Source organism: Pinus tabuliformis, chromosome 7, assembly GCF_031772625.1.
Source record: "Pinus tabuliformis cultivar Carrire ecotype Pingquan chromosome 7, CPIR1, whole genome shotgun sequence".
Taxonomy (NCBI): Eukaryota; Viridiplantae; Streptophyta; class Pinopsida; order Pinales; family Pinaceae; genus Pinus; species Pinus tabuliformis.
This window is the reverse complement of record NC_142293.1, coordinates 214,561,786-214,575,949: the sequence shown is the minus strand read 5'-3', so window position 1 is coordinate 214,575,949 and position 14,164 is coordinate 214,561,786.

Here is a 14,164-nt window from a genome sequence, read left to right as displayed (position 1 = left end):
TGTAGCATTTGTATGCTTTGCTATGTGGAGAGTAACCAAGAAGAATGCCTTCATCTGCTCTAGGTTCAAGTTTGCCAAGCTGCTCATCAGTATTCTTGATATAGCATTTGCTCCCAAAGATTTTGAAGTGCTTTACCGAAGGAGTCCTACCACTCCAGAGCTCATGAGGAGTTTGAGTGTTGTTCACCCGGACATTTGTTTTGTTGAGAATAACAACTGAAACATGTGCAGCTTCACCCCAGAAAGTTGCGGGAGTTCCTGACTCATCAAGCATAGCACGAGCCATTTGTTGGACTGTTCTGTTCATTCTTTCCACAACTCCATTTTGCTGAGGAGTTCTTGCTATAGAGAATTCTCTTCTTATCCCATGTTCTTCACAGAAATTGAAAAATTCATTTGAAGTAAATTCCCCACCTCTGTCGGATCTGAGGCACTTAATTTTGTGACCTGATTCATTTTCAACCAAGGCTTTGAAGGATTTGAATTTTTCGAATGCTTCATCTTTGTGCTTCATAAGTCCTAACCAGACAAACCTGGAGAAATCGTCAATGAATAATATCAAGTATTCTTCTCCTCAAGGTGTTCTTTTCCTGAAAGGACCGCATGTATCTGTATGTACTAGCTCAAGAGGCACGCTAGCTGATCCTTCTTTCTCTAGAAAGTTAGTTCTAGTTTGTTTTCCAAACTGACATGATTTGCATATGGTGTTGTCAGGAATTTTGATATTTGGAAGATCGCGAACTGCCTGATATTTGCATGCTTTCTTTATTTGTGAAAAGCTTAGATGTCCCAACCTCCGATGCCATAACCAGTGCTCATCATCCTTGCTCAGATAGCATTGTTGTTGTCCTTCTTCAAATATGTACAGATTATTTGGAGTTCTTTTGCCTTTGATCACTGTTTTACCTGTATCAAGATCACGAACAAGACATCCATTTGATCTGAATATAACCTCGGTTCTTTGATCACACATATGGCTGACACTTAGAAGATTATGCTTCAATCCATCAACATACAAAACATTTCCAGCCTTAACCTTTTCTTTTAACTGAGCAATGCCTTTTCCTTATATAGTTGCAGGAGTATCATTTCCAAAAGAGACTTTCTTTCCTTTTTCTAGAGTAGAAAATGACTCAAGCTTTTCTTTATCACCTGTCATATGCTTCGAACATCCACTGTCAATGTACCATAGATTTTCTTGTCATTCTGCATAAAATGCTATCCCACATCTTTCTGTTTGTGGTTCCTTTATTCTCCATGTTTTGGTGCTTGAGGCTTGTTCCTTTTTCTGCTGAAACCTGCTCCTGCATTCAGAGTCTTCATGACCAAAGTTATTGCAAATAGAACATTCAACTTCATTTTCAAGAGCCGAAAAGTTGTTATAGGTCCTTTTTGTAATCCCGGTCATACTTCTTTGTTTTTGAGCTTCTCTAGTCATGATTGTTTTATATGCAACACATTGAGCTGCTTTGTGACCAAAGTTATGGCAATAAAAGCATTGTCCATTGAAGAAACTTCTGCGGTTATCGAATCTACCAGCCAATTGATTGTAATTTCTATTGTCATCTTTTCTTGAACCAAATTGAGAAGATTTTACCTGTGGCTGGTTGTAGCTTTTGTTCACCCTTAAGATGGATTGCCCCTGATAGTTTCTGTTTGTAATTCGTCCCTGCTTTACCTGATGATCTTCATTGTGCTTTTGCTCATTTCTTCTTGCTGCATCAAGATAACTTTTTGAGGTGGATGCTTGAGAAGTTTCTCCATTATAGCCCAGACCTGTCTTGTTTAGTGGAGACCGCTGCACATTGATAATCTCATCCAAAGTTTCAGATCCTTTGACAAACTTGAGATTAATAGCTTTTGTTTTCTCAATCTCTTTTCTAAGACCAACAATTTCACCTTCTAATTTTTCAAGATGTTTTTCCTTTTCATCAATTTGAAATTGTACAGTATCAATGATCATGTTCTTTTCTTCTATACATCTCTTGAGTCTAGTAATTTCATCATAAAGGTTATCCACATCTATAACATCCATATAATCATCATCTTCAAATGCCATTAACAACTTATATTCATTACCTTGTTCATCTTCATCATTGTTTGATAGACCATCACTATCTTCATGAGTGTAGTAGCTTTTCTTATTTGCGTTCTGTTTCTTGTTCCATCTAGCAGGTTCCTTTCCTTTATCCTTATAATGACATTTTGCAGCATAATGACCTACTCTTCCGCAAGCAAAGCATTTAAAAGGTAACTTACCTCTGAACCTTCTAGAACCCCTTTGAAGATTTCTGACAAAATTTGATTCTTCTTCCTCTTCTTCTGGGACGTGGCTTGCTTCATAATAATCTCCTTTGCCTGATGCCTTGAAAGCAGCTTCTCTTCTATCTGATGGACCTCCCTTTCTCATTTCATAAGCAGTTAGAATTCCATGTAGCTGAGACATAGTAAGAATTCGTAGATTTTCCTTTTCTTCTATTGCAGATACTTTAGATTCAAACTTGGGGGACAATGATCTTAGAACCTTTTCAACCACAATAGCCTCTTTTATTTCTGCACCCAGATTTTTCATACAATTAACAACCTCATCTACCTGAAGAAAATAGTTAGCCACACTTTCATCATTATACATTTTGAGAGTCTCATACTGAATTCTGAGAGTTTGAAGTTTAGCACGCTTTACCTGTTCATCTCCTTCATAGCTCGTGACAATTTTGTCCCATATTTCTTTTGCGGATTTATAGTGCATTACCTTCATGAATTCTGATTGAGATATACATCCTAATAGAGTATTGACTGCTTTCGCGTTTGTTTCATACTTCTTTTTCTCGGCTGCATCTGTAGGAGTAGCTGAAGGAAAAGCGTAGCCTGTCTCTACGATGTCCCAAACTTCTGTACCAAGAGATTGAAGATAGGCAGTAACTCTTACCTTCCAATAATTGAAGTTTGTCCCATCAAAAACCGGTGGCCTGATTGATGCTTCTCTCTCGTAGTTGCTCATGATGAACGATCTACCTTCAAGCGATCAAGCTTCTCTGAAGGACCGGCTCCGATACCAATTGTTGGAAATAATACTGAGAGGGGGGGTGAATCAGTATTATCTAATTCTTTTAATAAATCTTCCTTATTTGTTCTTTGAATTAGTTTTGCATGTCAGTACCATAAAATAATGAGCATGAACAAAGAAAACAGATAATCACACCAAAGAACACAAGATGTAAGGTGGAAACCCAATGTGGGTGAAAACCACCTGCTACAATATGTCTCTATCTTCTTTCAAATTAGAAACTCCTTTTACAATGGTTTTGTACTGGTGCAGTCCTTTACCACTACGCAGGCTGCAACCTGCAGAGAGCTACAACTCTCTCTCGTTTTCCAGTCTCTCTTGGAAGGGAGCTACAACCCCTTACTTCTTTTCTTACAACGACCACTTTTCATAAATTTTCAAACTGGATCCATAAGCATCAAATGATCATCAAGTATAAGAGAATCACCCAATCAACTGTAGTAACCAGATCAACAATAATAGGACCAAACCTAGAACACAGCAATGATAAACAAAGATTTTAAGAGAAGTAAGCACCCTGCTCAACTGCTCGCCTGCTTACGTAAGCACCCTCCTCAACTGCTTGCCTGCTTACAGTAAGCACCCTGCTCAACTGCTTGCCTGCTTACAGTATGCACCCTGCTCAACTGCTCGCCTACTTACAGTATGCACCCTACTCAACTGTTCGCCTGTGTACCTCGCTCCGAGTCCATTGAACTGCCTGCGGACCTCCGTACCTGCAACCCTTATGTGCCTGCGTATGTACGCACCTGAAATCTTTTGTGCCTGCGTATGTATGCACCTGCAACCCTTCTGTGCCTGCGTACCTCTGCACCTTCAACCCTTCTGTGCCTGCGTACCTCCGCACCTGCAACCCTTCTGTGCCTGCGTACCGGCACACCTGAAACACTTCGTTCCTGCGTACGTACGCACTTTTCTTTCACTGAACCTGCGTACCTTCGAGAATAGATGATTTCAAGACTTCAGAAATAACCCAGACAGTCAAATCTACAGATCTGAACATGCGCCGAAGAGATCTCAGTCCATCAATAGATTCGCCTTATTTTGATCTAGACCAGATCTTTCCCTCATAAGATATTCAACCCAAAACATACTCAAGCCAAATGATCTCCTTTGCTTTATATAGGAAAGTTCTTCCTTAAAACATGGATCAATACCACGAGCCGACACCATAATAACCCAATACCGTTGGCTAAATACCAAGAGTAAAACATAAGAAAACCCCACATGTGAATTTCTTTGTCTTGAAATGTGTGCACTGGGGGTACGCACTTCCTGAACGGGATAACTGCGGGTATGTACGCACTTTATGTAACACTGACCTGCGTGTACACACCTTATGCAAGGTGTACCTGCGTACCCCTTATTTTCTTCAATATTTGATAGCTGATCATCAATCTCTGCTACTGACTTGAAGTACTGTGATCTATCACCTGAATGGGTTGCCATCAAGGACAACACTTTAGCCATATTGCCAACAGAATATTCTCTTAACAAGTAAGTGTCTTTATATATATGTCTGAATCTATTAAAATGACTTCATTTTGCAAGGAGAGAAACAAATTGGTTGGGTCATTGAAATTCCTTTCATGAAAAAAGAGGATAGATTTGATCCTCATAGAGAATAAAGTTATTGGTCATATAAATGGTAAGGTCTCCAAGCCATCACAAGAAGAAGCTCAAGCACTAACTAGGTATATGAAAGGGGAAAGAAGAGCTGAAAGGATCCTTATAGAATCCATCAAGGATCCCCTCATACCTTATGTATCAAAGTTGGAGACATCAAAATAAATCTACGAGAGTTAGCATAATTTTAATTTGTAAGCACTGTTAGAGAAGTTATATCCTTGAGAACCAGCTATATAAGATGAAGGTATCAAAGAAATAAAGAATAACCTCATATCTTATGAGGGTGTTAGAAATAAGAGACCAATTGCAAGAGTTGGGGGAAATAATGTATGATAAAGAAATGGACATCGTGGTGCTCAATGCATTACCTGATGAATGGGGCAACTTCGTATCAAGCATGTATGGAAAGAAAGATTCCACCCCATTCATTGAATTTTTGTCATTATATAAGATTGAAGATCTAACACCCTCCTCCCACATCTACCCAAGTAACTGACCAACTGGTGTAAACATGTGATGGGAGGTTACTATGATTGGATTCAACCTCCTATGTTACCTTAAGGAAATGGTATTGACAGAAACACAAAATACAGACCTTCCACATCAGTTACATGACCCCTAAGAACCGTGGCAACACTTTAGGTAGCTTCCCCTAGGTCCCATTGAATTTTTTGATCAATTTGACCTCTGGATGCTCTCATGCTATGGGCATGCCAGCATCCAGGGACCTTTGGACACTCTCACAAGCCTGCAAGCCGATGTCCAAGGACTATTTTTTCCAGTTCTGTGCCAACATCCTTGCGATTTGAGCAACTTTTTCAGGCCCAGAGCCCAGGTCACTGCTCAGAATGGAATGACATCTTCAAAGAAATAAAATAATAGAGAAACAATGATGTAAAAGAAATTAGTTGAACAAGCCCTTAACCAAACCCCTACTATCCATGAGAGGCATTTCATTAAATATATCACAAACACGTAATCTACATGTGTAAACAACAAATTTAAGCATATGGATCTCGTACTTATATGAGAATCACTAAGAACCATTGTTCCTTCATGTCATTTCTTTATTATCATCTAATAGGTCATAGATACATTATCCATTCATTTACAAGTAAAAACATGATGAGAGCCATACATAGTTGTTGTCATAAAACATGTACATAACCAACATAGTAACAACAAAAATACCATAAATACATTAGCCATATTATCCACCTATAAACCAATACATTTACACATGAAAAAAAAGGGGTGAATCTCTTATTAATGAATGTAGAAACCAACCGAGGATGAGACTACCATGTTCCACCCGACCATAGATTGGCTCAACCAAATCTCTCTTCAGCCAATCACCCTCGTGCCATATTCCAAGCACGAATGTGGCACTCATAACCAACTTAAAAGAACCAAACAATCATGGATTCTACCAAAGTTCCCCACCTATACCGTGAGGAATTTGAGTACCTCCTAGTCTCTCAGGATTTACCGTAATCCACAATATGGTCTAGAGATCACTAGGCCCTACATCGATATCCACTCTCTAGGATTTACCATACATACCATGCCGAGACTAATAGGCCCAACAGAGAGCAATCCATCTCTTGGCTTTACTGTATATCCCACCATTCATCGGTAAGGATTCTTAGGCCCATCGAGGCACACAATCTTGGATTTATCGTAACCCATAATCTGGCTCAGGGGTTACTAAGCCAGTGGCTTTATCGTGATCCACAGTCTAGTTCAAGGATCACTAGGCCATGTGTTTGTCATTTCGTAGATCCACCCCACTCAACTTTGAATCCATTTCAGAAATCCATCTCAACCGAAGTATGAGAAACCATCTCATCAAGGCTATTTGGAAATGGCAAGGCTAGACTGAAAACACTGTCACACCTGGAAAAACCCATGCCATGATAGAAAAGAACCACATGCAATACCATGCATGCCAAATATAGCAAGGAAAACACACATGCAAATCGATACCTGCAAATAATATTGTTGTAGCTTCTTGATCCTGCTCTTTGTTGCTTGCTCCTTCCTTCCTCTTTCCTTCTTTTCCTTTCTTGATCTAATGCCAAAGTGATCCAAGAAAAATCTAAGTGTCCAAGAGTGTGATGGAGAGAGAGAGAGAATAGAAGAGAGCTCAAATGAAATGAATTGACCAAGCGTACACTCACCAAGATTTACCCATTGATCCTCATAAGCGTTTTTATTAATAAGGCCTCTATTTTCTTCATTTTGCATTATTTTCCTTCATTTTCCTCCTCACATGCAACCTGTGATCTTTCACTTCCCTTTTCTCCTAATTTCCATTGTTTTCATAAATAATATGCCAATTAATGCTTCATGCCTTTTCAAAGCCTTTTCCATAGCCTTTTCTATAATAAACTGAATCAACACCCATACTAGGATGTCTTGCCCTCCATTCATTTTGGAATACCTCTCCCATGACTGTGGTCTTATATATTTTTACATGAGTTTTGAACCAAGGCGGTTACAGAACCCTCCCCCTTGGGGGAACACCGTCCTTGGTGTTCAATAACACCTATAACCAACAAGACTGCTGAAAACAAAACATACTACCCATGGAGCTTTATAACACAATTCGTTGCAGTATTTAAAATGACCACTGCTGAAACATGGCAATCATACCGTTAACTAGAGCTTTATAACACAACTCATTATGAAATTTACAATAACAACCACATAAATAACCATACTGTTTATGGAGATTTATAAATCTAGCTCGATACAATATTTACAATGATATACACATATACGCATATGCACATTTGCTCAACCAACAAATCAAAGGGTACGATGCCTACATTCGGAACAAGGGAATCTAGAGGCTCACACCTCCACCCTTTAAGTAATACCAGGATTCACCTCCTTCCCAGGAAGTCCAGAATCCATTGCAAGGTCAAATTTTCATCCAATGTATCGCGCTATAATCCTACATCACTTGTCTTCTCAGTGAACAATTACCGGCTCATTGTTCCAGGGCACACTCCCAATGTGCATATGATTCCATTTAGAAATATTGATGACCAAAAAGAATCCATCTTGACCTTCCCTTCTCTACTACACAGTCCCTTGGGAAATTTGGTCACCCCTTTCATACAATCACTCACCTTCCAAGTTCACCGACATCCCCTATCCTGGGTGATCCATCCCTTGGCAAGGATTCCTTGCATCAGAAAGTGAAAGAACCAAGGCATATACCTTCCTCAAACCATAATATCGGTCATAGCATTCTCATGGAAATCAATGGACATTATTGGGTACTAGTGTACCATAATGGCCTTGCTCCTAAAGTGCTTTATCATCATACTGCAACACGTTCCAATTTATTTCATTGTTGTTGCTAATTATTTCAGTTAGTTTCAACCACCCAACTGGGCATTTCATGATTTCCTGTACCAAACAAATAATTCCCATTATATTTAAAATAAATTCACATCATACCTCATTGGTGGCTCATCAATAAGGTACACTTGCAATCCTGTTTACTTCCTGTCACAACAATTCAAACTAACATCTTTGACCAAATCATCATGTACAAACATATCACATAAGCTTAGCTCAAAACAAAACCATCATAGATAAAAATCATGAATAACATGTAAACATCATAAACTAGAATCATAGATCACATGTAATCATCATAGGCCATAATCATAAATCACATGCATACTAAAACTGAAATAAAATACAAATACTTATCCTTTAATCAATCATTAGCTTCTACCTTTGTCCTTATTCCATACCTACTCTGGATCAATTTCCACACCCGACAATCACCGAGTGCCTTCTCCTCAACTATGTGCACATATACATAGTTTTCATCACACACATACAACCACACACGACATAAAACACCATGCAATACATGCACCTAAACCTGACATACCACATAACACAACATATATACCCAATGTAAAATACCATACAATACCTGTACCTACACCTGGCATACAACACAACACAAATACATGTACTACATAGATTACAACACAATGAGTCCACATGTGATGATACCACAAACACAATGCACATACATAGTATCACATGTCCCAACACAACATGTACCACGTGCACATAATACCACATGTACAACATGTGCACAGTACCACCTATACAAAACACCACTTGCACAACATGTGCACATCATCACATGTACATGACACCACCTGCACAACATGTGCACATCACATGTACATGACACCACCTGCACAATGTGTACACAATGCCACATGTACATTGTACCACTTGTGCAACGTGTACACAATACCACATGTACATAATACCACATGCACGACATGTAGATGACACCACATGTACGAAACATCACATGAAAAACATGTACACACACCACATGCACACAAAACCACATACAACATGTACACGACACCACATGCTCATAACGCCACTTGTACAATCATGCACACAACACCATATGTATATAGCACCATATGTACAACATACACACAATGTCATATGTATATAACACTACATATACAACATGTACATAGAACCCTATGTACATGACATTGCATATCCAACATGTGCACACCACCATATGCACACAACACCACATATCCATCATGTGCACAATACAATATGTACACAAAAGCACATATCCAACATGTACATAGCACCATCTATACCCAACACTGCATATGCAACATTCACGCAACACTATTTGCACCACCTTGTACACAATCATTGCATAAACAATGTGTTCACACAATATATATACACAACATCATAGATGCAACATGTATAACATATACAACATATGCACAACAATAATACCTCACATCTAAAAGAACACTATCTCTACTAAGAAACATTGCTTCCAGTGCCTTATCCATGCTTGTCCCAACATGTTGCAGACCACACTGCTTTCATTTCGCTGATGCATCCCTTGGTATAGCCTGCGCATAACATAAAAATAATATAATCACATAATATCAACTCATAACCACATGATGCTGACCTCATATATTTTTCAGGACTACTCCTCCCAATTGATTCCTTATAAGACCAAGAACCTCTTCATGCCATTCAGCTACATAAGCAATCATTCTTCCACAAGAATGATCCCTGATGACCCTATCGAACAGTGACATAGATACATGGATACATACATACATATACATAAACATTAGCATAAACAATCATGATCCTATCAGACAACGATATGCATAGATACACATACATACATATAAACATCAACATAAAATAATAATGATCTATATTTTTAAGAGGGTTTTCGGCGAAAATCACATCATAATTTGTTTGTCGATGCATTTCAAACCAGCCAGTGTGGTTCATTGTCAACGTGATCCAAATGGAAAATGGAAAATAGCATCCACCCATGATATTCACTTGCCCATGGTATTCATCCACCCACAGCATTTGAGGAATGATCCGAATGGAAAATGGAATCCACCCATGATATTCATCCACCCATGGTATTTACCCACCCATGCAATTTACCTGTGGTATTGTAACCAAAAAAGGCTATAAGTAGCAAGTCACATTTTATAAAATGACAGGTTATTAACCACAATTTAGCCTTTACAATTATTATCTGTTTTAATAAAAAGTTTCTTTGTGGTTTGATATTGTTTGTTCTGCTATTTTCTTCTGGAATTTCAATTTTTCAAATCTTGGGGCCTCTTCCTCCAAGATCAATTTCAATTTTTAGATCTTGGGGGCCTCCCCCCAAGATTCAGATCACAACGACATACATACATACATATGTACATATAAAAATTATCATAAAATAACCATGATCCATGATGACCCTATCAGACATGACATACATACATGTATACACATATAGACATCAATATAATCATGATCACAACGTAATTACTAGATATGATAAGGTAAAGGTTAAGAGAACTCCCTTTATGCATGCAACACATGCACAACATCAAGAACAATTATTCCCAACATAGTCAGTGATTTTTACACCTAAAGTCCATTTACTCTACCTCTCCTAATTACTTTTCTCATGACTATCCCACCATATTCCATTTACACCAATGTACCCAACCAATCCAACTAGTTGTCATACTCTTGCATTCAATTGCCCTTATACATGCACCGAGCTACATCCATGTCTTACTTACCTATCGGGTACCACACGGATCTCCTGGAGCTCCATTATCTTTTCTCTTTCCCAACCAATTCCAAATACACAATACTTAAAAGGCAAGCACAAGAACAAACAAGAAGAAACCATGAAAACAAATAACAACACGACACCACAAAAAAAAGTGGTATGGCCATACACTAGACATAAACAAAACTGCAAATCAAGCTAAGAAAACCATAAAAGACTAAAAGCACAGGATTCTTAACGTACACCATGACTCAACCCCCATGGTTCCCAAGGAAATCTCCACCTGAGCCTTCTTCAGAATTTCATGGCAGCCTTTTTGCCATGCAATCCCATGCATCACACTACCATCAACACTTAACTGTCAGTGCATAAATAAACATAACAATTTACTAGTTACCTTACCTTGTTATGCCAAGCACGTTGCCTTGCAGTTGAGCACATCCACGCCATCTCTCAAGGGACTCCAATTCCCTTGACATATCCACCTGCAACTAGAGACTAGCTAATATACCCGTCAAATACAAGTTCATGAATCTAGCACATATCAACATAATGTCAAACGAAATCAAGGTTAATACGACTTATGGTATGCAAAGAAATCATTCGTTTTGAATTAGGGTTTCCAAACCTAGCCAAAGGAATTCTTTCCCAATTCCTTTGTTTTACCCTTTTCTTGTTGCAATTGAGTCTTACCATGAACACGTCAACTATTACCTTGTCATGCTAAAACCAAGCATGTTTCCTGCAACTGTTCGCACATGTCAACCACATGTTCCAAATGTCAAGAAAATCATATCTATCAATTTGAAATAAACATTTTCCAAGACTAAAAATCATGTCATAATCCATAGTCAACCCATAGTCATTAGACATAATGCTACAATTGTCACCTACATACACTCAAGTACATATCAACTGTCTCAACATGTATGTATTAGTACAACCATCTTAAGACAAGATCATTTTGGAAAGACATCTTATAAACACATACTCATATTATGCAATTCATTAAACATTCAACCAACTTGCAAATATACCATGTTAAATAAATCAATTAGACAACATAATAGACACCAAACACTCGAATACCAAATATACGACATAATCAAATAATCAAACACTAAGTAGATGACATAAGAAATATCATACCTTAATGTATCTCAGGGAAGGCTATCTTGTATACACAATCAATCTAGATTAGCATGATATAACTCCATGACATATAAACTCAAACATAAATAAGATCATGATATACATCATAATCACTAGCCTAACTTGTTCACATCATAAACTCATAAACAATTTTCATTCATACATAATAATCACATCTTCAAAATCAATCTAGATTAGTATGACATAATATCACAACATAGTAACTCATACCTGAATTTCATAACCATAATCATTTGCATAGACCAATCCAAATTAGTATGATACATACAACATCAAGATATTAATGCTACAACCCTAATCATCAAGTTACTAGCATATACAACAACAGGTTAACCTATAACATACTCATAAATAACATATAACATATAAACTAATCATAACAAGTTATCTAACATAAAACAATAATATCAATGCATACAACCACTGGTTACTATCATTCATGATTATCTGACACATGTGCATATGACTACATTAATAAACTAGCATCTATCATGTATGTAACCATAACATCAATAGACATGTACATAAACTTAATGCATATAATCCTAATGCATATGGCAATCCATTAACTAACATACCTACATGCCAAACATATAATACCTATATGATGACATGCTCTTACCTCAAGATCCAATTTTGCAACTTTAGTTTGATGATCTGCATCTCCTACTCTATCTCAACAAACATATTAGCACCATATCATACCAATAGAATCATGTTGACCTAATTTCATACAATGACCTCATGCACCACAACCTTTACAACGACAATGTGTGGATAACAACATATGGAGACTGGCATGCATAACAATTATGTATACAACCATACATTCATGATGACACATTCCACAACAACACTGTCAACCTTCACATGGAAAAATCACTACAACCATGATCAACACCATGCAAATGCAACAAGCACATGGTCTTACAACACAAGAAACACATATGCAACCGACATGAATGCATGACCAACACACGACCCATCCAGTCCAAGGGGTGAACCATGTTCTGATACCACTTTGTAGTATCAGATATGACCCAAAGAGAGCACTACTCACTCTGATACCACTTTGTAAGACCCTCCTCCTGTAGGAATTTACAGGGTAAGTTCCACAGAAAGAATACCAAAAGGACACCGCTCACAACCAGATCTCAAATCAATACACCAGTATTTTTGACGTGGTTAAAACCCTCAGAGTGCAAGGAGGGAAACAGTCCACGGCCTGTCCCAACGTGGGTACTACAGGAAATTTATTAATCAAAGAATGAAAATTTACATAAGCTTCTCTCATGCACGGATTACCCGAACAATGACCCTCCATGCGCTTTAAATAGAACTCATGGACCAATCGGGTGTCAAGCCACGGATCAAGTGTCGGTAATACCGAGGTGAGAGTGAACCGTCGGATCACTACATATCGTGACCGTCGGATTGTAAGTTACAAAATGTACAACGGTAAAGAAACACACTTTACCTAACTCTAACCTAACTCTATACTAGACCAAGTTGAACTTAACTATATCCTATGTGTCGGAATATCCTAACATCCCCCCTTAAGAACAACTTGGGATAGGATTGAAGGATTTACAAATATGACACAATAGGAGAAGGAAGGAGGCACTAGAGCCTATCCCCCCTTAGTGACAACTTCCTGAACTCCAAGCATATATCGAAGTTTAGTGAACTTCGCCTCTGTGAGAGCCTTTGTGAAGATGTCTGCAACCTGATCATCTGTTGGACAATATTGCACTTCAAGAACATGGTCATGAATGAGCTTTCTGATGAAGTGCATGTGTAGTTCAATGTGTTTGCTGCGCTGATGCTGGACTGGATCTTTGCATAGCTGAATGGCACTTTGATTATCACACCAAAGTGTGGTTGGATGCTGCTGCTCAAAGCCAAACTCTGATAGGATCTGACGAAGCCACAAGGCTTCCTTACTAGCTTCCACGGCACCACGATACTCTGCTTCTGCTGACGAAAGAGAAATGGCAGCCTGTTTCTTACAAGCCCATGTAATAGGTCCTGAACCAAGAGTGAAGACATAACCGGCAGTAGACTTCCGATCATCAAGGTCACCAGCCCAATCAGAATCAGTGAAACCAACTAACAGAGGAGCTGCTTTGGCACTGTAATGAATCCCAAACTGT